Here is a 27,890-nt window from a genome sequence, read left to right on the forward strand (position 1 = left end):
CACCTCATTCCCAGCAGCCGCCATCCAGGGTAAGTGATATGCCTGTATGTTGTTTGTAGAACACGGAGTTAGGCAAACCACAACAGAGAACACAAAGATTCGACTACTCCAGACAGTATTTTAATTCACCCATCTAATGCATATTGGGAGTTGTAGTGCACTCCATCCCCATGCAGTATTGTATGCCATTGGCTGCATGTAACAATCTGCTACAACTCCTGCAGCACATACACACCAATCACAACGTCACCACATAGTTGTGTCCAAAACTGTAAACATTTATTCATACTAAATGTGTGCTGCATATGTATCCATCAGATCCCTTACCTGATGATACAAACATTTCAGCAGTCACAGATCAATAGGTGGAGCTGACAATAACACTGTCATCTGGCCCATCCACCTCCACACCAACAGCACGGAGAGGTAAGACCACACTACTGCCCTGCTTCCAGGACAGTGAGGGAGAGCACTCCCCCACAGCTGACAATTCAGGAGCTGACCGAAGTCCAGGCAGCATGGCCACTGTTTCCACTCCATTAGCTGCAGCAAGTACAGCCACAAAGGGGGGTTTGGAGAGGGCTATGATCAGAACTCAGTGCCAGTAAAATAAAAAAATAAGTGGTGTGATCAGAGAGCTGCATCGCCTCACCAAAACTGTAGAGAAGGGGCAGGAGCACTGGACCAGTGCAATGGAGAGGGAGCACAGACAGCAGCACCGGCAGCATAGACAATTGATGGCCAGATTTGATGCACACACTGTGCAATGAACCGGCTGGCCAATACCACCTCCTGCCTGGCCAGGAGTACAATGAACATTCAGATGGAAATGTCACATTGCTGCCAGGATGTTGCCAGGGCCGTTGTGCAGATGGCAACGGCTCTTGAAACTCACCAGACCCACATTTTCACCCTACCAGCCAAACCACCACACCCTGGGAGCAAGGATGGGTCAATCATAAGTAGGGTGCATTTCTGGGCACCTGTACCACCATGAATGTTCCCCAACAACATTCAGACACTAATGCGTCTGCAGCCCCTGGGTGCATTTTGACTAGGAAGAGGAGTACAGGAAGGGGTCACAAGAAATAGACAGACAGAGCACAATCCTTGTTGTTAAGTTTTTGCATGCATGGTATTTTTTTCTTTCTACAAATTTGTTTTTGTAAAATCATTGACCCCCGAATTAAAGGTGGTAATCACTATGTGCACCAAGCATTTAGCCAAGTGTGAGTTATCTTATTGACAGCATGACATGTCATGCCTTATCTCAGAAGTAGTTGTTGGTTTCTGTGCATGCAGCCCGTATCTCAGCTGCATGGCTGCTGTCCTGTTGTCCCTGTATTTGTTGTTGTTCATCATCTTAATCAACATCTCATTCAGGTTCAATGGTGATATCCTATTATCCAGTTTTAATTATGTAAAAATTAAATCCTGGGTACAAGGAGAGCCTGAAGCCGGGCTTTTTACAGATTGGGAAAGTGAAATTATAGGCACCCAGGGGTTAGAGAAAGAAGTTTCAAGTTGGTATTGGGTACTAATACAGGCAGAGGATGTGTCTCTTCCATCACCCGTGGAGGGGTGGAAATTTGATTTTCCGGCATTTGACCTTTTTCACTTTTGGCAAACATCTTTGAAGACACTTTGGTCCATGGCGAAACCCGCCTCTTTGAGGAGGAATCACTTCTTCACCTTGTGCAGGGCTTATTGGACTCCCAGAAGATTAGCTAAAATAGGCTCTCAAAAGAGGAGCAATTGCCCGAGGTGCAGCCAAAAGGGTGTAGATAACATGCAATTTTGGTGGCGGTGTCTGGGAATAAAAAATGTTTGGGAAAATGTGAGCAAGATGATTCTTTTCATTACTAAACGGTCGAGCAGAAATTAGTTTACCAATTATTGTATTTGGACTATATGAGGGTTCTAGTGGAAACATACATGATAAATTGACAAAACCTTTGGCACATCTCTTTTTTGATCTAATATTGATAGCACGGCAGGAAATGTGTACCAAGTGGCTATCCAGTTCCCCCCCACTCATATTGACTGGCTATTGTCTGTGAAGAGAATTTCTGACCTCGATTGTAGTAAAGGCCAGCTCAAACATCAGAGATTGAGGGAAGCATTTTTGACTTTTTATAGAATCAATTTTCCTGAGTAGATATGTATGGGAGTATCTCTCTCCAGCTGATTAAGGTAAGAGTCCAATGATTAATTTAGACGAACAGAGAGGAGGAGGGGAGGTGGATCGGTTCTCACTTCCCTTCCCCCGTACCTCCTTACTTCATGTTGATGGAGGCCACGTTTCAGGTGTCCACTCTCGGGTCTGGGACCTGATAAGAGTTGAGACATGGTAGGACTTCTCCTGTCTTTTGTTGTATGAGGTGATGGTGATATCCTGTAGTCCCCTCCGCATTGCTCTATTGTGGAACATGGCACAGTTTGCTATTATCTTGCAGCATGTTTGTGGCCTATATAGTAGTGCTCCTCCTGTCTTATGGATGATCCTGAAGCAGGATTTCAAGATACCAAATATCCGCTCAATGACTGAGCGTATTGCTTTGTGTGCCTCGTTGTATCATTGCTCACTTGGTGCCCGAGCAGTCAGGTATGGCGTAAGGATCCATGGATGTAAGGTATATGCACTGTCACCTTTGGGGTATGGTTGGGGATATCATTAGACCAGTTGACACACACATTCCTGGCTAGAGTGTGCAATGAGTATGTGGTAAACTTACCAAGCCGGAATCTATCACCAAATTGCCCCTGCGCCAGTCAGTTGTAAATTCCACTGTGGAAGAACATGAATGAGTCATGTCTGCTGCCTGGGTACCTGGCCAGAAGCTCTGTGATGACACAGGAGGCATCACACACCACCTGCACATTCAAGGAATATGTTCTCTTCCTGTTCCTATATATGTATTCTGTTGCTGAAGGGGGGCATATGGCAATATGTGTCCCGTCCACGCAGCCAATAACATTGAAGAACTGTGCCATCCTATAGAAATTCAATTTTGTGTGATGCAATGTTTGTGGGGTATTTGGGAAAAATATATATTGGGGCAATTTAGCAATTATTACACCAAGATGTGGAGGAACCTTGTTAATGCACTTTGTGACACCCCCTGTCACTGTTATGACTGAGTGGTCTCCCTGTCACAAGTAGTTGGAGGCAGCATAATACCTGCATGTGGGGAGGTATGGGGTTGCAACAACTTGTAGGAGCCTGTAATTGGGGTGTATACCATCTCTCAGGTCAAGTATGACCTGCCTAGACAGTCTATATCTGTCTATTATCTCCTCCTATGTCATATTAAATAGGGTGACCCTGACCCTAAAAATCCTTTCCCGTCTCCCCCTGTCCCTCAGGGCCTGGATCCTCATCGGCCCTGCTAAGATGTATAATGCTGCCATTCTGGATGAGCCAGATGCATTTTGGGGCTCTTTTTATAGTTTGCACATGGTTACCACCTGCTTCAGGTTGATAGTAATTGCATTTCTTAAATGGGCTTTTTTTGCTCAGTCGCTGACTGTGATTTTTTAATACATTTCTTTGCAATTCAGAAATGGGAAATTGGTAATACCGATTTCCTATTTTAGAGATTTCTTAAATGTGATTACTACAGCATAGAAATAACATTTTGCAACTGGCTTTTAAGCATTCATACATACCGTATGTGGATTTTGCATTTCTTAACGGACCAAACTAGCAATTCGCTCTGTTAAGAAATGCAAAATCGATTCGTACATCTGGCCCGCAATTATCAAGACTTGCAGTCGGTGGTAACCAGGTGCAATTTAAACAGAGCACCCTAGATGCTTTTTTTTTACTAGAATAGAGCACGCACATGCCCCTTAGGCATATGTGTGCTCTACAGCTCCACCAAGGGGGGCCTTTGCCCTTTGCCATCCCTGGTTTTGCATTTCCTAAATAGTGATTTCTTCATAAGAAATTGTTATTTAGGAAATGCAAAACCGGCCCATTGACTAAAATGCAATGGGATTTCTTAATACCGATTTCCTAATAGCGATTTCTACTCTGTAGGAATCACTATTAGGAAATCAGTATCTTTGTACATAGTATTTTGCATTTCTTAAATAGGGATTCCTATGAAGTTGCTGTTTAAGAAATGCAAAATTGTGTAGCCCTCTTTGGTTATAGCATCCTGCCTTCTCTTGCCGGGGGATTTTGAGCTCCAAAAGTGACTAAATCTAAAGGTAAGGCTCAAGGGCAGAAAAAAAGGCAAGTAATCCCAGAAACAATACGCCTTCAGCTGCAACAATTTTCAAGAGTAGCTCGCTTTTAGCTTTAGGAGCAAAAACTCAAGGCATTAGAAGAAGCCCAGAGAAAGCACTCACCTACTTTAAGAGGACCTCACAAATTACAGCATCTTGCCTTACTCCATTGGAGGTGTAAGACTTCATTAAGGGATGCACCAAGGCCTTTTGCATTTCTTAACGGGCCGAATCGAAATTTCATCCTGTTAAGAAACGCAAAACAGCCTTTTCCTCTGTACAAAGGCCTTTACTGAATTTCAAAATGCAATTTCTACCCTGAAAAAATCGCATTTTGCAATTCCCTAAATAAGAAATACCGATTCGGACTGTTAAATGCAAAAGGGCTTTGTACATCTGGCCCTAAGACCCCAGTCAAGATGGGTCTGCAAACTCTGTTTAGCGTGCAAGTGCCTGTTTGCACCCTAAACAGGATTACATTTTAGGCATAAGTGTAGAGTGTTTCCCCTCATGATTCCTGGCAGGTGAAGCCTGCCACACTGCATGGAATTAAAAGTTCCGTTTACCAAATGCAGATTATGAAAATGCCATTGGAAGTGTATAATCACAGAACTGTACTAAAATATTTTGGGACATCAATGATTTAATTTCACTAGTGTAATTGTTAACAAACGTTAGTAGCTTGCTGGTGCAATGGTTAATTTAAAAATAATACTAAAAGCATATACAAGGAAACAAAAAGAAGGGAAAAAGCAAAATAAATATGGTCGACATATTCTTGCAATAAGCACTTTAAATGTGAAAAAAATAACCATTGCCCATTATTTTAATTGACCACTTCATGTTTTCATGTGTGTACTAGTAAACTGATGTACTTAAAAAGGTATAGAAGCCCTCGATAGTTTCTAATGCACATGATTTAAATATGGTTCTTATTGGCACAAATGTCATGTATTGTTGGTTTTGAATTACTGAAACCAGAAGCCATAGTTTAAACATACACCAATATGATTAAAAAAATTGAAAGAATAACAATGTGAATGAAAAAATCATTGGCAAAGTTAAAAAAAAAAATGGCCCTTTGCCCTGAGCACTGATTTGCATTACTTTTTAGGAAGGAGTGATCAGGCAAAAGGTTGCCACACAATGTGATTACGAGCACGCCATTTATCCCTCTAAAGCGGCCGAAAAGATAATAATAGCGGGGCGGAGTGATGGAGCTCCTGGACCAAATGGCATTCCACGCCATTTTGAAATCGGATCCTCAGTACTGGGCAAACGTGTTATCTTCTTTACAGAGAGAAGTTGATTGCAGGAGCTCCGTACCAAAGAATTGCAGAGGGTCACCAATACACCCAATTTTCAAAGACGGGGACCAATCAGCCCCTGCCAATTATAGTCTCACAGCGCTAACAGATGCTGAAGCCAAGTATTTCACCTCTCTAATTCTACAAGAACTAATTGAGTGGTTGAGCACAAACAACCGGGTGCCAGTTAATCAAACAGGCTTTAGAAGGGGATTTGGAACAACCACGAGCATTCTAACACTAACACTATTGTTTTATAGACTTTTAACACGCATTTAACGTGTTGGTCGAGGGATACTGTGGTGAGAACTAAAGGAGATGAACATGCTAATTAACCTTCTATGGGCCATTGAGCAACTTGACACAAATACTTGGATGCAGGTCAAACTGGGTGACAGTTCAAGGCTCTTGAGGAAGATCCCAATAGAAAACGGGCTGGAGCAGGGGTGCGTGTTGGCTTTTCATATCTTTAATTTGTTCATGTCTGATTTATCTAAGATGATAGACTTTGCAAATTCATCCCCCCCCCCCATGCCTGGGCCCCCTGTCACATGCAGAAGATGTTGTGCTGCTTAGTTTATCAAAAATCGGTATGCAAAGATCAGTCTCTGAACTAAATGAGTATGTTAAATTAAATAAATTGGAAATAAACACCACCAAAACAAAAATAATGACAATCAGAAACCAAATTTGTCAGGTGCTCAAGATCCGCTTGGATGATGTGATTCTAGAGAAGGTCAACAGTTACATGTATCTGTAAGTGCACTTAGACAACAAAGTCAATTTCACAGGGCATAAACATTAAATAACCAAGAGAGCAGAGGCACTAATCCATACATTTTGCATCCTCGGCAAAAAGCTGGAGGGCCTTTCATTTAAGCCATTATTGTCAATAATGGCTGCAAAATTTCTTCCAACAATAGCATATGCAAGTGTTGCCTTGCATGAGAAAGATGCACTGCTCCTGGATAAATTGCAAATGACAACCTCTAAGACAGTGTTAAGCCTCCCAAAAATGCCTCCCCAGCGCCGGTTTGCTTGGGATTTGATCTCATACACCAGCTACTGGGAAGAAAATATACCGCAAACAAATCTTGGTATAAAATTAGATCGACCCAAGACAACCTGTTAAACAATGCTTTATGGACTGCCTTGGTTAACAACCCTTCTTCCAGCCATCACAAATACCTTTACACGTTGTTACAACTGACGATTACAGTGAAGCTCTGGAACAAACTCTGCCCTTCCCCACCTTCAGGCAAGGAGTTAACAGAGTGGCAAAATTGCATTTTGTGATGGAAGATAAAAACACCTTTAGTAATTTCTCACATGCCTGAAGGGTTGTTAACCACTATGACAGGATGAAACTTGCCGTGTATTTAAGCCTGGCATTTTCGATTCATATAAAACGAAGACTGATGGCAATATGTTTTGGCCAGTCTCCACCACTTGCAGACCAACCTTCCTGGAAATACAAGGGACCAACAACGTAGACTATACGGATATGAAAATGAAAACATCATATACCTGATCTTCACATGCCACACTCTAAGGCAGGTGGCTGTGACACTACTGAAAAAAAGTTTCTTGGCCACAGGCATACACACTTGTAGGTCGGCAATAATAAGAAGCCTTGATCTGGACTACCCTCAGATAAATTGCAAACTGATCTATTTCTTGCTGATACATGACAAGGCTGTGCAACACATACAGGCAGGAATAATATGAACAGATAAATTAATTGTTCAAACAGTTCTACGATTGATTTCAGACTGCTACAACACTGATTAAGTGATTGACCTACAGTGGACCATAAATGATAAGGCTAACTAAGTTACCTTGGAATGTCGCACTTTGATATATGAGTGGTTTGAACTGTTTTATATGGCTGATTGTAGATCTTTATTGCATACAAACTAGTAGTCAAGGTTTTATCGAATATTACTGACTATTGATAATTATGTAACATTGTTATGGTTTTAATTAACTAAACAATAAACAATAAAGACTGCCACTCAATGTTCATGAGAGCCAGTGGGTAAATTGGGGGTAACCATTGCCCAATGCTGTACCCAGTTGTGAGTGGTAGCAAAATGTGAATGATAGCTGAACAGATCAGCTAATGAAGAAGGCTACACCAGAGCCCCTTAGTGTCTGTTTATATGTACGTATTATTGTTGTATTACGTGAAACTGGTGAGAAAATTAAAGCTCTCTATTTTTAGTCTGTAGTTCTCACCCACTACTACTTGTGCAACCATTTTTTCTAGAGGTCAGATGCATTGTCCTATTCTGTGCAGGTTCAAGTATCATTCTCTGTGTACATGGTTATGTATTTGTTTATTCTCCTGTGCCTTTGCAAAAATGTGTTTTCAATGGAGTCGTCTGACAAAGAATACATGAATTGAGAAAGCAAATTGGCCTTGGCTGTAAAACCTATTGGCTTTGCTAGTTTGTTTGCTAGTCTAGAAAGTTTCAGGAAATCATGTATCCATCGTGGCCATCTTGTAATATCATTTTATTAGGCACTATAAAAGTATAATTTAAAAAATGCAAAATAAATGCTTGTGTTGTGTATTTTCCTCTGCCTAATACAGCTATGAAAAACAGCTTATCCTCCCACTAATTGGGAATATTGTTTTCTTGATGTTGATGTTTTATTTTTTTAGAAAAAAAAGCATTCCTCTACTTACATAGTAATTACTTCCTACAAGAAAGTTGGGAAACAACTGGTCATTTCTGCTTCATAACCCTACACTCTCATGAAGCAAAACTGTTCTCAGCGTATACGTTGCCTTCTGGCCAAAAGCTTGAGTCAGACAGATTTTCCTCCTAACACCTCTTTCAGCAATCCAGCCTAGAAACCTCCTGGAACTTGGCTGTGAGAAAAACTCCAAGATTCTACACTGTTCAATCAGACGAGTGACTTGCAGTCAAAATGCTCCTAAAAGTGTTCCCCTCATTCAATTTTTCATTAGGGAGTGTTTTGTTTCTTTCACTCCTATTAGACTTGATTATTCTTGCCATGGCATCTACTGCTCATTCCAACAGTAGGGACAGATCCTCATTGACGAGATCAACAGCATATTCACCTTCACTACCCAACTGAATTCTGATGATCCACTGTACTGAAGACACCATTGAAGAAGATGCCTCTACAAGTAGTATTATGCAACATGTAGGCTGGATTGAACAGAAATCAAGGGTAAAGACAGAAATCCTGCCACAGGTTTGCTTGAGTACCTGGAGTGTAGGGCTGTCCATGCTATGGTGAAATTAAAGTGGCAGAAATAGAGGGTGTCATGCTTCAAATGGGCATCCATTTCTATTACTTCAGGTGTTACAGTCTAGAGAACAGTGTCACATGACTAACTTCCTAAGAGGTTTGTTGCAACATGTGAAGTGATGGGAAGATGTAAAAGGTATGAAGGCAGCCGTTTGACAGAATGGGGGGGGTGCACAGCTTGCAACAATACCAGGCCTGAAGAGACCTTATTGCGGTCCTACGCATTACAATGCTTGACCCCTCCTGCGTCATCATATCTCCTGCTGGTGATGGTTAACACCCCCTCTCAGAGGCCTCATAGCAGGGAACAAATGGTGACCCATAGGAAACTGGCCTCAATCTTCCTTATAACAGACCATGCAGCCTCTCCTCATTAGTCAGTATCAACCCTAAAGTGCTTACTACACAACTGCCGATCAGTGGCTGAACATGCCACAGATATTGCCGAAACAATAATTTACCATGAACTGGCCATGATACTACTAACTGAAACATGGCTAAATCAATCCAGTGGCCCTGTTATAGATTTACTAGTTGCACCAAACCTTACTATCAAACTTGTCAGCAGAGACAGGGAGGGGGGATTTAATTCATTCACCAACATAAATCCCTTCCAAGTGCATGATTTGTCCTCCTGCAAATACATGGGAGTTGAACTCGTCACAACAGCTAAACTACACCTTATCTGTCACTCCTCAAGAGACAACTAGGTGCTCATCGATCAATCCATGGAAAGCATCACAGTACACTCTGTTCAACATCAGAATGCAATCTTCCAGGTGATTTCATCCTACACTGGAACAATGATGATGACCCACTGGTATCCACCCTATCCTATTTTCTCACCAACCAAAACTTTGTTCAAGCTTTCTCAGGCGTGATACACTCCAAAAGTGCTACACTTGATTGAATCATATCCAGGAAAGAAACTACAATCTCAGATCTGTAATCTCAACTGACTGGTCAGATCACCACCAAATCTTATTCCACATTCTAAAAAAGACAGAGAAGCCTAAAAGCCAAGGACTCAAACCAAAATGTTGCACAAGGGACACCAGAAATTTGAACACAGAGGGCCTTGCCTCTGTCTGCCAAATGAAACCTCATCACTGAGTGGTTTGCAAGGAGCTTAATAACTAACTGACATTATAACTAAACAATGATGTATATAATGGAAGCAGTGGCACCACTTTCTCATAAGCCACAACCAACATTTAATATGATAAAAGGAGGGTGTGGAGACTAGCAGAGATATCATGGAGAGATAACTCTTACATGAGGCACCTGGAATAACTGCAGGAAAGTAGAAACTTTGGAATGCCAAAACAGCCTTCTTCAGATCCCAAATAAAAAACACCAGAAAACAACCATGCAAACTCTTCAAAATTGTCAAACAACAAACTGGAACTGAGAATCTCACTATGAACATGAACACCTCGAGAGACTAAAACATTTTCTCATCCCTTTTTTGAATCAAAAATAACAAAAATCGAAGAGTCAAACACAATCTACATGAACACTAAACAGGAGCGGAATCCAAAAATACAATTTTTTCAGAGGGAAATGTCAATCGGTGAGAAGGCTCATGCTCTCCATTACCCAGCAAATTCAAAAATAGGCTAGATGGCACAAATTCAAAACCATCAAATAAAGATGATATCGATAACATAACAGTGTTAATTAAACTAACTACGCTCTTCAATGATCTCATCCCCTCAAAGATCATTCAGGACATTAGTTAACTCTTTCCCCCTTTGGAGACAGATTGTTAATGCCTCATTAACAGAAGGCAAAATCCTGGATTGCTTGATGAATGCGCAAGTAAGTCTGATTCTGAAAAAACAGGTGGTGATCTGACTGACCTAGACAATTTTGGTGTTATCACAAACATCCCCTTTCTCACAAAACTATTGAGAAAATGCCTACATACTCAACTCAGGCTGCACATTAAACAGTTCAACCTTCTAAAGAAGTTCCAATCTGGATTCAGATCAGGACACAGCACAGAACAGCTATTCTGCACATATTGGCAGAAGATCTAAAAAGATTGAACTGTACAAATTTGTGCCTACTCATCCTCCTCAACCTTTTGTCAGTGTTCAGCAAGGTTAGTCATGACACCAACCTAGACCTACTTGAGGACAGAATGGGTATATCTGGTGATGTCCTAAAATTGTTCATATTGTTTCTCCAAAATCACTCAGAACAACTCAAAGTGAGCAGCTCACTATCCAATGGATCTCGGATCAGGTGTGGAGTCCCTCAAGATTCCATTATCACTCCTACACTCTTCAAACTTTATACAGAACTTCTGACGAAGATACTCAAGAATGCAAACTTTTCCTACCACATGTATGCTGAAGACACCACGTGGTACATGGAAATTTCCTTCTTGGCGGATATCACCCTGATTCTGAATTAAGAATGGCTTCTATACAGCTGGGTATTTCTCTGAAAAAAAACTCATGTCCCTTTCTGTTCCTCTACTATTCTCATAAGACTACATGGACATTGATACCAAAGATTTGGGACACACACTTTGAAGTAGAATGTTAGCTTTCAGAGTCTTTAGGGTTGGGTGGTGAAATGAGGCTTTTCTTAGATCTGTGACTGGCCTACTGTATCTACATTTAGGAAGTTTAATTACAAACTGGTATCTTACACATCTTTGCCTGTGGTTATTAAGCTTTGCACAAGCATACTATGAGCTTCTGGTCTTGCTATAAAATGCAGATTTTCCCAAGAAGATTAGTAGAGCAAAATCCTGTTGTTATTAGAGCCAGAGTTGAATGTTATCTCTGTCGTTTGATGCTTCTATGGATGAATTGCTGCTAGCTTTCCTATTTTTTTAAACTAATTTTAGTTCTCCATAGGCTACATAGAGTATGAGTTGTTCTTCACAATAGAAAAGAGGATGTGTTATTAGATGTGGACACTATGGCCTTCATTACAGGCCGGCGGTAATAACTGTGAAATTATGACCATGGTGGGAACCACTCAGACAGACAGCCACTTTTACACACCGACCGCCAGGGCGGAATCAACAGGCACCACAGCGGTAACTGCCTACAACCAGGCAGAAGACAATGTCCCGCCCACTGTATTATGAGACACCAATCCGCCACCTTTTCTGGGGTTCTAACAACGGCATCAAAAGCCTGGCAGAAACACTGCACAGAAGGGAAACTACTCACCTCTGCAGACTCAAAGAACAACCATGACGCTATGGAGCCCGAGTTGCATGTTTTCCCCATGCTCAGCCTAGCACACAGAGGAGGGGGGAGGAAAGAGAGAGTGACACACACGCAACACCCCCACCCCCGTACACACAAGCAGATGCACTAACATAACATATTCACCCCGCACCCCTCAGGAATAATGCAAGGACAACTACAATAGAGTAAAAAGAGTGTAATAAGATAAATATAGTAGGAATATGTGCATCCAAATCAAACAGTATATACATATTCACAAATCAAGGGACACTGCCCAGTCCTCAATGTTCGTGGGCCACAGGGCCACATCACAAAGTCCAAGGCCCCACCTCACTCCTCCAACAACACGGAGAGAACACTGCAGGGGTATCAGGTCGATAATAGCCAGGCCCCTCAGGGGGATGGGGAATAGGGAGGAACCTCAGCCAGAAGATGGTACAAAGCCACTGGTCCTGGAGGGAGTAACATGCCCTGTGCTCTGTCCTGGTCAAGGCCATAGTCTCTCAAGTGGGTGACTTGCCCTCATGCTCTAGAGGGGTCAACATGCCCTGTGCTTGGTCCTGGGGAATGCAAGGCCACAGTCTCTCTAGTGGGTGGCTTGCCCACATGCTCTGCAGGGGGCAACATGCCCTGTGCTTGGTCCTGGGGAGTGCGAGGCCACAGTCTCTCAAGTGGGTGACTTACCCACATGCTCTGGAGGGGGCATCGTGCCCAGTGAGCTTCATCCTGGGGAGGATAAGGTGAATGGATGTCTTCTCCACTGGTTCTCAAGGGGGCATCGTGCCCAGTGTGTTTCATCTTGGGGAGGATGGGGTGAGTGGATGGCTTCTCCACTGGTTCTGGAGGGGGCATCGTGCCCAGTGAGCTTCATCCTGGGGAGGATGGGGTGAGTGGATGTCTTCTCCACTGGTTCTGGAGGGGACATCGTGCCCAGTGAGCTTCATCCTGGCGAGGATGGGGTGAGTGGATGTCTTCTCCACTGGTTCTGGAGGGGGCATCGTTCCCAGTGAGCCTCATCTTGGGGAGGGTGGGGTGAGTGGATGGCTTCTCCACTGGTTCTGGAGGGGGCATTGTGCCCTGTGATGCAGATCTTGGGGAGTGCAATGTCACAGTCTCACAGCTGGGTGTCAGACCCACAGGATGTGCAGGGGCCAGGCCGCACATCAGCCCATGGGCGCAGGACTATACACTGTCAGCTGGCGGTGACGGCTGCTCGGTGGTGGCCGTGTTGGTGCTGCTGGTGGAGCTGGCAGTGGTGGGAGAAGGCTCCAGCCCATCCCCTGCAGCCTCGAACAGCTGCCCACTGGGGCAGGTGGCGGTGCTGCTTGTGGAGCTGGCATTGGTAGGGGGAGGCCCCAGCCCATCCCGTGCAGCCTCGGACGGCTGCCCACTGGGTCAGGTGGCGGTGCTGGTGGCAGTGCTGCTTGTGGTGGGGGAGTCTAGAGCCCATCCCCTGCAGCCTCTGACGTCTGAACACCATGGTTGGTGGTGAGGGGTCCAACTGAGTCCCAGCACCAGGCCCCTTGTCACTACTGCCTGCTGTTGCAGGCCCCTTGCACTTCCTTCCAGCAGCTGGAGCTGGCTCCTTGCCCTTCCTGCCCTTGATTCGAGCAGCTACAAATGCAAACTAAGGCTCTGATTTACTAAAACGTGTGCCAGTGGTAACATGATGCTCAGGGGCACAAGTTATTTACAATTCAGTTCAAAAAGTGTTTGAGCTGGAAAGATATACGTTTAACATGGGAAACACTGCAGTTGGGACTGGCTCCTTGCCCTTCCTTCCTGCCCCCGGGGCTGTCTCCTTGCCCTTCCTTCCTGCAGCTGGGGCTGGCTCCTTGCCCTTCCTTCCTGCAGCTGGGGCAGGCTCATTGCCATTCCTTGAAGCACTTGGGGCAGGCCCCCTTTCAGTCTGGCTGGCTGGTGGCCCGGATCCTTTCCCACCTGGAGTTGCTGGGGACACTACTGTGCCCGTGGACTGGGTGGCTGAAGTGCTTGCCTACTTCTGTTCCCACTCACTGTACCCTTTGGCATCTCTTTTTGCAGATGTTGGTGCCCCACTATTGCTCCTGGTGTGTTCAGTGCAGCCAACTACAAATCATTCCTATGTAAACATTACTGTACAGTTGAATTGCAATGTTTGAACCTGGTTAAATTAATACATTTTGAAAACATTTGACATACACCATACGTGTATTTTCTCAAAGTGTTTATTGCAGTGCTCTGAAGAAGAGTGGGTACTGCAATGGTCTGGGGTGATGAAGAAGGAAAGTCCAGGTTAGAGTCCAGTCTATTTGTTTCACAGGTGCATTGTCCAAGGGAACATAGGAAGGGGAGCAATGGCAGGTCAAGGTGGGCATGGTGACAGAGTGGGACACAAGGGTGACAATCAGGAGAGTCTTGTTTCCTGGCGGGGTCTTGGCAAGTGTCTCTGGCTTCTGCCTGGATCGCAGGGAATGTTTGTGGGGTGGTTCTCCTTCTGCAGGGGGAGGGGTGCTGGTGGCGTGTTGGTCCTGTGGCGGGGCCTCCTGTCCACTAGCGGAGGTGGAGGGCTGTTCACCAGTGTGGATAGTGTCAGCGGCCCATTGGTGTGCCACTACCTCCCTCATACTGTTGACCATGTCTGCCAGCACCCCTGCAATGGAGACTAGGGTAGTGTTGATGGCCCTCAAGTCCTCCCTGATCCCCAAATACCGTCCCTCCTGGAGGCGCATATTTTCCTGCAACTTGTCCAGGATATGGCCCAGCATATCCTGGGAATGTTGGTATGCTCCCAGGATCACAGTGAGTGCCTCGTGGAGGGTCGGTTCCCTGGGCCTGTCGCCCCCCTGTCGCACAGCAGCCCTCCCAGCTTCCCTGTTGTCCTGTGCCTCTGTCCCCTGAACCGTGTGCCCACTGCCACTGTCCCCAGGTCCCTGATTGTCCTGGGTTTGTGGGGTGGCCTGGAGTCCCTGTAGTGGTGGACACATTGCTGATTGAAGTGTCCTGGGGACAGAGGTATGGGCCCTCTGGGTGGGTGCTGTGGAGGTGTTTCCTGAAGGGGGAGGCTCTGTGGTGGTGTGAGAGTGTGCCTGGGTAACCGACTGTCCGGAGGTCCCTGATGGGCCAGGTTGGTCATCCAGATCCAGGCCAGCAGAGCTGCTGTCATCACTGTGGGCCTCTTCTGTGGGAGGACTGGATGTTGGTGGCACCTCTTCACCAGTGACATTGGGTGGCTTACCTGTGGGGATGTAAATGCAGTGTTATTGTTTCTGCTTCTGACATATTGCGCATGGGTGTTTTGCCCACTGTGGTTGGTATTGCCCTGACAGCTTTGCCTTGTGTGAGTTGTTATTTGGTGGGCCAGCTGATTGTCTCTAGTGTGCATGCTGTGGTGATAGGTGTCCATGCAGGCCTGTGAGGGGTGTCCATGCATTGGTGTTGCATGTAGGGCTTGGCATTGGGATGAGTGGGTTATGATGGTGGGGTGTGTGGGAGGTGGTGGTGTGATGGGTGCGGGGGTGAGGGTGGGGGTATGGGATGGCATGCAGTTAGGGGGGGTGATAATAATAGGGAATTGACTTACCAGAGTCCAGTCCTCTTGCTACTCCTGCCAGGCCCTCAGGATGCATGATTGCCAAGACTTGCTCCTCCCATGTTGTTAGTTGTGGGGGAGGAGGTGGGGGTCCACCGCCAGTCCTCTGTACAGCAAGTTGGCGTCTTGCTGCTATGGAACACACCTTCCCCCGTAGGTCTTTCCACCTCTTCCTGATGTCATCCCTTTTTCTGGGGTGCTGTCCCACGGTGTTGACTCTGTCCACGATTCTCCGCCATAGCTCCATCTTCCTAGCAATGGATATCTGCTGCACCTGTGACCCAAATAGCTGTGGCTCTACCCAGATGATTTTCTCCACCATGACCCTTAGCTCCTCCTCAGAGAACCTGGGGTGTTGTTGTGGTGCAATGAGTGTGGTGTGAGTGGTGTGGGTGAGGGTGTGTAGGGTGATGTGTTGGGGTGTGTGTTGTGAAGTGCGTGGGTGGTGTATAGGTGATGGTGGTTTGTGGCTCTGGTTGTGTGAGTGCTCTTGCTGTTTCTCTCTGGTGGCAATTGTTTGTAGCCCTAAATGGTTGTGGGTAATGTGGGTGTAATTATAGTGGTGTGTGTGTGTGGGTGTGGTGTGTGTATGTGTGCCAGGTGTGTGTAGTTTGAATTGACCAATGTAGTGTTGTTTTGTTTGTGTGTATGCACCGCCAATGGTTTACGGTCATTGAATGTCCGCCATGGTGATTCGTGGGTCATAATGTTATGGGCGTTGTTCTGTTGGCGTAACGGTGTGGGTTTGGATATCTCTAGTTTATCACTGACCTTTGGGCTGGCGGACTTGTGTGTGTGGCTGTATAGTGACGGATTGGTATGTGTGTGTCATAATATGGTTGGTGGATATCTGCCGCCGCTGTGGTATGTTGGCGGCAGTCGGCATGGCAGTAAGTGGGATTTACCGCCAATGTCATAATGAGGGCCTATATTGGTTATGTGGTTGCCAATTGGTTATCTCACTTCCCATAGCCTTAATTTCATTATTCAAGACTTTTTTGAGTAGTGTATTTTTTGGCTACTTCTGGCTGCTAAAATGAAAGTAGCAATTTAAGAAACATACTATTCTCCTCTGTGTCTCTCATAAAAATGATGACATTCCTTTGCTAATCCAGATAGGAACATCCGCTTTGTTTCTTGGCTATTAATTAGTAATTGTCTTGTTATTTGCTGTTTTAACACTACAACAGTAAACACCAATAGCACGGTGTGCAATATTTACAAGGTGTTGTACTACTACCTCATTCCAAGACCAGAATGCATTCTCATTGTGTAATACTGGGCCAGATGTACTAAAATGCAATGTTGCATTTTCTAAATAGCGACTTCATAGAGATCGCTAATTAGGAAATGCAAAATGCTATGTACAGAGATACTGATTTCCTAATAGCGACTCCTAAACAGTAGGAATCTGTATTAGGAAATTGCAAATAAAGAATCCAATCTTATTTGTTGCAATGTGCTGATTTTGCATTTCCCAAATAGCAATTCCCTATTAGGAAATCGCTATTTGGGAAATGGAAAACCAAGGATGGCAATAGGCAGAAGGCTCCCCTTGGTGTACCCCAAAAATAGTGATACACATGTAGAACACACATATGCCCAGGGGACATGTGTGTGCTCTACTGCAATTTGTAAAAAAGAGCATTTTGGGGAGCTTTTTTCCAATTGCACATGGTTACCATCCACTTAAGTCGATGGTAATTGCATTCCTTAAATGCCCAAATCACATTTAGGAAATGCTTTTTTTAGGAAATGCTGTTGTTCCCTGGATGAATTCCTCAAGGATTAATAAAGTAAGAAAAGAAAGTTAAAAAAACGATAAATTGTTGGTAATTATCACATAGCTCGGAATCCCGATTTTAGTGCAAACTCATATTCGTGTTCGAATCAGATTTATGTCCTGACTGGAATGAGGTCATGAGGGTTTTCGGTAACGAACTCAAAGGTAATTTCATTAGCTGAGTCGTTCTGCTGAGTCTCAAAATGAAGTACTTCAGGTCATAGGCACTTAATTTACTGAACTGACTCCCCAAAATGGCTAAATATTTGTTTTCACGTGTTATTGGCTCTGATGCTGACGTGATTCGATCAACTACAAATGCAAACTAAGGCTCTGATTTACTAAAACGTGTGCCAGTGGTAACATGATGCTCAGGGGCACAAGTTATTTACAATTCAGTTCAGAAAGTGTTTGAGCTGGAAAGTTATACGTTTAACATGGCAAACACTGCTTTACTTCACTTTGCATCAAAATGGTGTTACTGAGGTGGATGAATACAAACATCCATAAGGTTTAACACAAAGCCCAGCCCACTGAAATAACCTGACCCTGCTTTGCATCAAACACAATTTCCTACTAGAAGCAGGTACAAGCAAAGGGAAATGTGTTGTTTTCTCAAAAACAATTTTGTGCATTAAAGTGGCCAGGACTCAACCTTTTTTTCTAGTAGACACATTAAAATGGATAGTTGATTCATTCCCAAAGTAAAGGAAGACACCTTGAACCATGACATATTTCAATCAGAGAGTTCCACTAAATTAATTTTTTCTGGTGCTATTAAAAAGAAGTGTTATATAGAATACTAAAATATCATTTTGGAAATCAAATTAAGTAGGGTGATTTTTGACATAATTATTACTTTTAACTCTACATTTTCATAGCTGTCATGCAATCCTTATTGGCCATAAACGAGTAACATAGGGCCATATGGACGAAAATGCAGTTTTGCATTTCTTAAATAGGGACTTTATAGAAATCGATATTTAAGAAATGCAAAATGCTGTGTATAAAGATACTGATTTCCTAATAGAGATTCCTACAAAGTAGGAATCTCTATTAGGAAATAGCTATTAAGAAATACCATTGCATTTTAGTCAACGGGACGGTTTTGCATTTCCTATTCTTATTTAGAAATCGCTATATAGGAAATGCAAAACCAGGGATGACATTGGGAAAAAGGCCCCCCAAAAAAGGACATGCTGTGAGAAAGTAGCCTCTTTCTAGCATGGTTACATCCATTTTTTACCTGTTTGTGAGTGTTTGTCAGTGTGTTTTTACTGTCTCACTAGGATCCTGCTAGTCAGGACCGCAGTGCTCATAGTTTAAAACCTATTGGTCAGTGTGTTTTGCCTGTCTCACTGGGATCCTGCTAGCCAGGACCCCAGCGCTCATAGTTTGTGGCCTATGTGTTTTGTCAGTATGCTTGACTGCGTCACTGACGTTCTGCTAACCAGAACTCCAGTGCTTATGCTCTCTCTTTTTACCAAATTTGTCACTACACTTTAGTGACTCCATATTCCAATTTTGACTGGCACACTGGACCCCCCTTATAAGTCCCTAGTATATGGTACCTAGGTACCCAGGGCATTGGGGTTCCAGGAGATCCTTATGGGCTACAGCATTTCTTTAGCCACCCATAAAGAGCTCATACAAACCTTTCATCAGGACTGCCACTGCAGCCTGAGTGAAATAGTGCACACACTATTTCACAGCCATTTTCACTGCACTAAAGTAACTTATTAGTCACCTATATGTCTAACCTTCATTTACTGAAGGCTAGGTGCAAAGTTACTGTGTGTGAGGGCCAATTCCCCAGACTTCGTGAGTGCGGGGATACCATTATACGAATGCACTACATATATGTCAATATATATATGTAGCTTCAAAATGGTAACTCCGAATATGGCCATGTGAGGTGTCTAAGATCATGGAATTGTCTCCCCATTCCAAATCTGGTATTGGGGGGCCAATCCCATGCACCCTGGGGGCTCCACCATGGACCCCCAGTACTGCCAAACCAGCTCTCTGAGGTTTCTACTGCAGCCCCAGCTGCTGCCACATCACAGACAGGTTTCTGCCCTCCTGAGGACTGAGCCGCTTAGTTTCAGGAAGGTAGAAAAATGTTATTCTTTTGGGAGGAGGGTGTTACACCCTCTCCCTTTGGAAATAGGTGTTACAGGCTTGGGAGTGGTAGCCTCCTAGAGCCTCTGGAAATGCTTTAAAGGGTACAGTGGTGCGATCCTTGCATTAGCCAGTCTACACCGGTTCAGGGTCCCCCAGTCCCTGCTCTGGCACAAAACTGGACAAAGGAAAGGGGAGTGTCCACTCCCCTGTCCATCACCACCCCAGGGGTGGTGCCCAGAGCTCCTCCAGAGTGTCCCTGGCAATAGCCATCTTGGCTTCCAAGGTCTGGGGACCCTGTGGAGACCTCTGAGGGGCTAGTGCCAGCAGGTGACATCAGAGACCCCTCCCGATAGGGACATACCTGGGTAGGTAGCCAATCCCCCTCTCAGGGCTCTCTAGGGTCTCTCCTCTGGGTGTTTCCTCTGATTCGGTTTGCAAGATTTCTCCAGGACTTCTCTGCATCTTTTGCTTCAACTTTTGATCATTGGATCAACCGCAGACTGCTCCAGGAACCGCTGTAACTGCAACAAAGTATCCAGGACAACTTCTGTGACCTGCAACTTCAGCTCCAGCCAGCTTTTGCAAAAGTTTCCATGGTGTGCACACTCTGAGGATTGCCTGTCTTCACACTGCACCAGAAGAACCGAAGGAATCTCACGTGGAGTGACAGAGTCACTTCCCTGCTTCTGCAGGCACCCTTCTGCGATGACAACGGGTACTCTGGGACTCCTCTCCTGATGACAAACCTGCTCCCTGGAACACAAGTGGTAGACCAAAGTGACCCAGACTGTCCAAAGGTCCAGCTGTCCAAATTTGGAGGAGGTGAGAGCTTGCATCCCCATGCTGCGACAGTACTCCTGTGCACTGCGTCTTCTGCAGCTCCTTGGGCTTCTGTGCACTTCTTCCAAGAATCCCTCATGCTCAGCGTAGCCCAGGTTCCCAGCACTCCATCCTGCGACACACAGTTCCCTGAGCTGTTCTCCGGCGGTGTGAGACCTTCCAGGGTATTGCTGCAATGACCACACTTTGCATCTTCTTTGTCCCCATGTTGCGGGACTCCTGTGGGTGCTGCCTGGTCTTCTGAGAGCTCTCTGAAGTGTTGAGAGCTCCCTCTATCTCCTCAGTCTGAGTTGAGACCCCCGGGTCCCTTCTGGGTCCAGGCAGCTCCTTTTTGACACAAACTGTGTACTTGCTTGAAACAAGGCTTGTTGGTGGAATCAAGCAACGTAAAAGCCTGCATCCAACAACTCAATGTGGGACATCACCTGCACCAAGCAGGAACCTGCAGTCATCTCCTTTGGTGATCTTCTGTACTTTTCTTCTTACCGGAGAATGCACTTTTTGCATCATCTTCTAGGTTGGCAGGGGCTCCTGTCCTTCCTGGACTCTTCTTCGACTTAGGGACTTGGTCTCCTCTCTCCACAGGTCTTCAGGTCCAGGAATCCATCATTTGTTGCTTGCAGTCTTGCTTGGTTCTTGCACAATCCTTTATCACGACTTGCAGTGTGTCCTGAGGAAACTTGCTGTATTTACTCTAGCTTTTCTGGGCTCCGGGTTGGGGTACTCTACTTACCTTTGGTTTTTTTGTACACTCCCAGCTCCCTTCTACACACTACACTTGCCTATGGGGGAATTTGTGATTCACATTCCACTATTTTAGTATATGGTTTGTGTTGCCCCTAGGCCCATTGCAATCTATTGTATTTTCTACTGTTTGCACTATTCTATGACTGTTTACTTATCAGATTTTGGTTACTGGTGTATATATTGTGTTTAATACTTACCTCCAGAAGGAGTATTGCCTCAAAAATATTTTTGGCCTTGTGTCACTAAAATAAAGTACCTTTATTTTTGGAAATACTGAGGCCCTCATTATGATATTGGCGGTAAAAACAGCCTTCCGCCGCAGCGACGGCTGCCAAAAGACTGTGGCCGTGGCTACAAGCCGTCTGCTGTAAGTCATCCCCTTCCTGCAATCCCAGCCATTGACACGCCAATCAGGGATCCAGAAACTTCCAGGCATCCATCTCTTATAGTATTCATTGTCTCAGTCCTGCTCCCATGGGGCGCAGATTCCTGTGGGGAGAAGTAGCTGAGGGGGACAGGGGAAAAGAGGGCCATAGGGGGTGTCTAAGGTGACAAGCTTCCTGTCTCACTCCTGTTGCTCGCGTAGGTCCCATCCACCTCAGGGAACATTACGAACACTGACACTTCTTACACACTATTCCTAAAAGGAGGTGAAGCAAAAGACACAGGGGGTCATTACAACATTGGTGGTAAAAGCCGCTTACCGCCGTGCAGAAGACCGCCAACACACCGCCACGGCCGCGGAATTCCGACACAGCTATTACGACCCACATCTCGAAATCTGACAAAATTCAGACGCCCAAACAAGTCCGCCACACCAAAGGTCAGTGATAAACTGGCGAAAACAAAACCTCCACCGTCACGCCAACAGAAATACGCCCATGCTATCACGAGCCACGAATCCACGCGGCGGTCTCTCAACCGCAGTATTCCATTGGCGGTACACACCGCCGCGCTCAAAATACACACACATCTCCAAAACACCACCACATTGGACAATTTGAAAGGCACACACCTGATACACATACACACACCACTCCCACACACTCAATACAATATAAAACACACACCCACATCACCCACAAACCCCTACTACCACTAATTCTGAAAGAAGGCGAGAGAGAGAGACACCACCATCCACAAACTAGCAGCCACAGGCACTCAACACCATCACCCACACAACTTCCACGCACAAAACACCACACACCACTACATATCACCACGCTTATCACCACCCACACCACACCACACATCACCCACACAACCCTATGGCACGGCAAAGACACCCCAGGTTCTCGGAGGAGGAGCTCAGAGTCATGGTGGAGGAAATCGTCCAGGTAGAGCCACAGCTATTCAGATCACAGGTGCAGCACACCTCCATAGCTAGGAAGATGGAGCTATGGCGAAGAATAGTCGACAGGGTCAACGCAGTGGGACAGCACCCAAGAAATCGGGACGACATCAGGAAGAGGTGGAACGACCTACGGGGGAAGGTGCGTTCCGTGGTCTCAAGACACCACTTGACAGTACAGCGGACTGGCGGCGGACCCCCACCTCCTCACCCACAACTAACAACATGGGAGGAGCAGGTCTTGCCGATTCTGCATCCTGAGGGCCTCGCAGGAGTCGGTGGAGGAATGGACTCTGCTAAGTCAAACCTTTAACTATCATATCCCCCACCCTCGCCCCCTCCCCTATCACTCCAACTCCTCACAAATGTACTAATAACACAAACCACACATCCCAACACCAAGCCCTGCATGACACAACAAAGCATGGACACCCATCACTAAAGCATGCCCACTGCACATACCCATAACATCCCCCTCAACCATCATCACACAAGCCCCCACACAGGAATGCTAGCACTGGGGTACACGGTCACCCACCCATTGCACAACATGACACACACAGATGCAATAATCATGCTTTTACACCCCTGCAGGATCACTACCCAACGTCACAAGACAGGAGGGTCCAGACATCTCCACCCCACCCACAGAAGAGGCCCACAGTGATGACAGCAGCTCTGTCCAACTGGATCCAGATGACCAGCCAGGACCATCATGGGCCTCGGGACAGTCGGTTCCCCTCACACAGGCACAGCCCACCACAGACCTTCCACCCTCTGGTAACACCAGCACAGCACCCACCCAGTGGGCCCATACCTCCGTCCCCAGGACATGTCAATCAGCTGTGTGTCCACCACTACAGGGAACCCAGGATAACAAACCACCCCAACAACAACGAGGACCTGGGGGCAGTGGGCACACGGTACAGGGGACGGAGGCACAGGAACACAGGGGAACTGGGAGGGCTGCCGTGCGACAGGGGGCGGACAGGCCAGAGGAACCCATTCTCCACGAGGCCCTCTCCTCCATCAGGGGAGCATTACATCACTCCCAGGAGACGATGGCAACGGTCCTGGCTAAGTTTCAGGAGACCCAGTGCCTGCAGGAGGAACAGTATTTGGGGTTCAGGGAGGAACTCAGAACCATCAGCTCTGCCCTGGGCACCATCGTAGGGGTGCTGAAGGACATACTTAACACCAGGAGGGACACTGTGGCACTCCAAGGGGCCCCTGACACTAGCATGGACGATGAACTGCCCACCACCTCTGCCGGCGCTAGTGGACAGGAGGCACCGCCACAGGACCACCACACCAGCACCCCCCCTGCAGATGGAGAACCACCCCACAAGCGGTCCCTGAGATCCAAGAACAAGACAGAGCACGATGCCAAGACCCCCGCCAAGAAATGAGACCACCCTGATTGTCAAACCACTGTCCCACTTTGTAACCCTGTCCATATTGGAACTGCCCCAGCTCCACTTCCTATACCCATATGGGCAATGCACCTGTGAGACGAATAGACTGGACTCTGCCATGGACATTCCTCCACCATCACCCCTCACCATTTTACATCCCCCTCCAATATTGAGCACTTCAATAAACACCCTTGAAGCACAAAACAATCTGGAGTCAGTCTGTGATTTCCAAATTGTGTATTAGCAATGACAGTGACAAAATGCTTTTTCTAATTTAATGTCAACATACCTATGTCACACATCTCAAGTCCACGAGGAATCTAAGCAGATGACACAGGTTGGAAACCACACCTGTGAAACCGTAAGAGAAATGTACAACTCAGTGACCATATACTAGTTGAAATCGACAGACAGGATAGAGGTAGAAGTGTTAAAGTACTTGTAGTAGGCAGGAATGTTTTCTCACCTGTGTGTCACTGGAAATATTGCTGGATGACTGAGTCCCTGTTGTCAATGTCTTCTTCCTCTGCTTCCTCCTCATCACTGTAAACAGGCTCCACAGCTGCCACAACACCGCCATCTGGACCATCCTCCTGCAGAAAAGGCACCTGTCATCGCAAAGCCAAGCTGTGAAGCATACAGCAGGCGACGATAATCTGGCACACCTTCTTTGGTGAGTAGAATAGGGAACCACGTGTCATATGGAGGCACCTGAACCTGGCCTTCAGGAGGCCGAAGGTGCGTTTGATCACCCTCCTAGTCCGCCCATGGGCATCATTGTAGCGTTCCTCTGCCCTGGTCCTAGGATTCCTCACTGGGGTCAGTAGCCATGACAGGTTGGGGTAACCAGAGTCCCCTAATAGCCACACCCTGTGCCTCTGGAGTTGACCCATGACATAAGGGATGCTGCTATTCCGCAGGATGTATGCGTCATGCACAGAGCCAGGGAACATAGCATTTACCTGGGAGATGTACTGGTCTGCCAAACATACCATCTGTACATTCATCGAATGATAATTCTTCCGGTTCCTGAACACCTGTTCACTCCTGTGGGGGGGGGGGGGGACCAGATCTACATGGGTCCCATCAATGGCACCTATGATGTTGGGGATATGTCCAAGGGCATAGAAGTCACCTTTCACTGTATGCAAGTCCTCCACCTGAGGGAAAACGATATAGTTCCGCATGTGTTTCAGAAGGGCAGACAACACTCTGGACAACACGTTGGAAAACATAGGCTGGGACATCCCTGATGCCATGGCCACTGTCATTTGAAATGACCCACTTGCCAGGAAATGAAGCACTGATAGCACCTGCACTTGAGGGGGGATTCCTGTGGGATGGCGGATTGCTGACATCAGGTCAGGCTCCAACTGGGTACACAGTTCCTGGATTGTGGTACGGTCAAACCTGTAGGTGATGATCAAACTTCTTTCCTCCATTGTCGACAGGTCCACCAGCGGTCGGTACACCGGAGGATTCCGCCATCTCCTCACATGTACCAGCGGAGGGTGCCTATGAAGGACAGCAGTGACCACAGAGTCAAACAACTCAGAGGTATGTACCCACAGTCTACAGAGAACACCATTCATACACAAAATGTGGCCTGTATTTGTGTTGTGAGACAAGGCCTAGGTATGTGTGACGCAGTTGGTAATTAGGCCATGTGGGCCCCTGAAATGGTGGCTGCCTGACCTCTAAACTGGGACAATGGGATGTGAGGTAACTGCGCTGACGATGTACACCGTTGCGGTAGGCGGTCGAAGACCCCGGCGCAATGCTGCATTGGTTAACAATGGACCCTATGGGTCCCAGGAGCCAATGACGAGGTACGCCGGCAGTCATGGTACGCACCGCTGCGGACGTCACCTCCGCGGACGTGACTGCCATTTTCTATCTGTTGAATCACTCGATACCTGATCTTCGACAGGAGAGGACCTACACTGCAAGTGCTGCTGTGACCTCGGTCTGGAAGAGACAATGGCTCGTGCTTCTGGTGAAAGGGCCCCTGCCTTCACTGCAGAGGAGTTGGAGAAGCTCGTTGATGGGGTCCTCCCCCAGGACACGCTACTCTACGGTCCTCCAGACCAACAGGTAAGTACACAGGGAGCATGATGTATGGGCTATGCCTGTGTGGAGAGGGCTGGTTGTAAGAAGGAAGGGGGCACAGTTCTGCGTGCATGAAGGACTGTGAATGCATGTGCCACATGGCAATGGTAGGGATGTGGGCCACTCACTTTGATGGTGCAGTTGGTAATGACTTCTCTTCTTCCCCTGTACATGTAATGTAGGTCAGCGCCCACCAGAAGAAGGATATTTGGCGTGCCATCGCCAAGGAGGTCCGGACCCTGGGGGTCCACCACAGACGGAGCACCCACTGCCGGAAAAGATGGGAGGACATTCGCCGCTGGAGCAAGAAGACGGCGGAGGCTCAGCTGGGGATGGCCTCCCAACATTGGAGGGGTGCCTGTCGAACCATGACCCCCCTGATGTTCCAGATCCTGGCGTTGGCTTACCCTGAGTTGGATGGGCGCTTGAGGGCATCACAGCAGACACAAGGGGATGAGTACACTCTCATTCAGCGGACTTTGCGCGCAGTGAAGGTGTCTGGGTAGGGGAGGAGGGCTGTGGGTTTCCCTAGGCCAGGGCGAGTTCTGTAGGCTAGGCCCCTCCGTAATGCAGGCCATGTGGCACCCCACCTCTGTAGAGTGCCAAGTACAGGTATTCATGCCCCTGTGTCATCTATTTGTGCAGATGTCGGCCATAGCCATGTAGGCCATTTCCCAGGAATTGCATCTGTAGAGCCCAACAGCGTGACGTAGTACAGGGGGCTGCTGTGTCTGTATTGTCCGCCAATGGTAGCGGTAAGCCATGCACTCAACCTGTCTTTCTTTTGTCTCCCCCCCCCTTTTTGTGGTCTCCCTGGTCTTGTGTGCATTAGCATCATCAGGCAGAGGTACAGTGGCACCAGAACACGAGGGAGCTGCATCCCACATGGCCCTGGAGGGCCACACCACTGACTCAGAATACACCAGTGGGACGGAGGGCGAGGGGAGCACCACGGCGGTCACAGGATCTGCAACCAGCGACATGGACTCGTCCTCCGATGGGAGCTCCCTTGTGGTGGCGGCAACATCTGTTCCCCCACTTCTACAGGTACAGCCGCCACCCCCCCTACCAGCACCGTCCTCCCAGCAATCCCTCAGTCTTCGCCCCGTGCCCGCTCACCAAGGAGGGTGGGCATCACCTTCGCCCCAGACACCTCAGCCACTGCCCCTGTCACCTCTGCTGCCCTCAGTGAGGAGGCCATTGACCTCCTCAGGTCCCTCACTGTTGGGCAGTCTACCATTTTGAATGCCATCCAGGGTGTAGAAAGGGAGTTGCAACACACAAATGCATTCCTGGAGGGCATTCATTCTGGTCAGGCTGCCATTTATCGAAACCTGCAAACTCTGGCCTCAGCACTGATGGCAGCCGTTGTCCCTGTGTCTAGCCTCCCCCCTCCAACTTCCTCCACCCAGACCCAATCCCCTGTACCCCAGCCTATCCCAAGCACACCATCAGACCAGCCTGCACACACCTCACCAAACAAGGGAAGCTCAGGCAAACATAAGCACCACACATCCCACAGGCACTCACTCAAGCATCACACACATACAGACACACCAACATCCACTGCCTCCACTGTGTCCCCCTCCTCCTCGTCTCCCTCCTCCCTCCCAGTCTCATCTACACTCACACCTGCTTGCACTACCACTACAGCCACTACGTCCCTCTCCAGCACACCCACCACCACACCCCACTCACGTGCAGTCACCACCCCCACTACCATTTCCACGTCCCCTGTGTCCTCTCCCAGTGTGTCTGTTACGCCCCCTCCCAAGATACACAAACGCAGGCACACACCCACCCAACAGCCATCCACCTCACGACAGCCTCCAGCCCATGCACCGGCACCCAAATCCACAAAAGTTACACCTCCTACAACCACCACCTCTTCCTCCACTCCCAAAGCCCCT

The sequence above is a fragment of the Pleurodeles waltl genome, chromosome 1_2 (assembly GCF_031143425.1).
Source record: "Pleurodeles waltl isolate 20211129_DDA chromosome 1_2, aPleWal1.hap1.20221129, whole genome shotgun sequence".
NCBI classification, from domain to species: Eukaryota; Metazoa; Chordata; class Amphibia; order Caudata; family Salamandridae; genus Pleurodeles; species Pleurodeles waltl.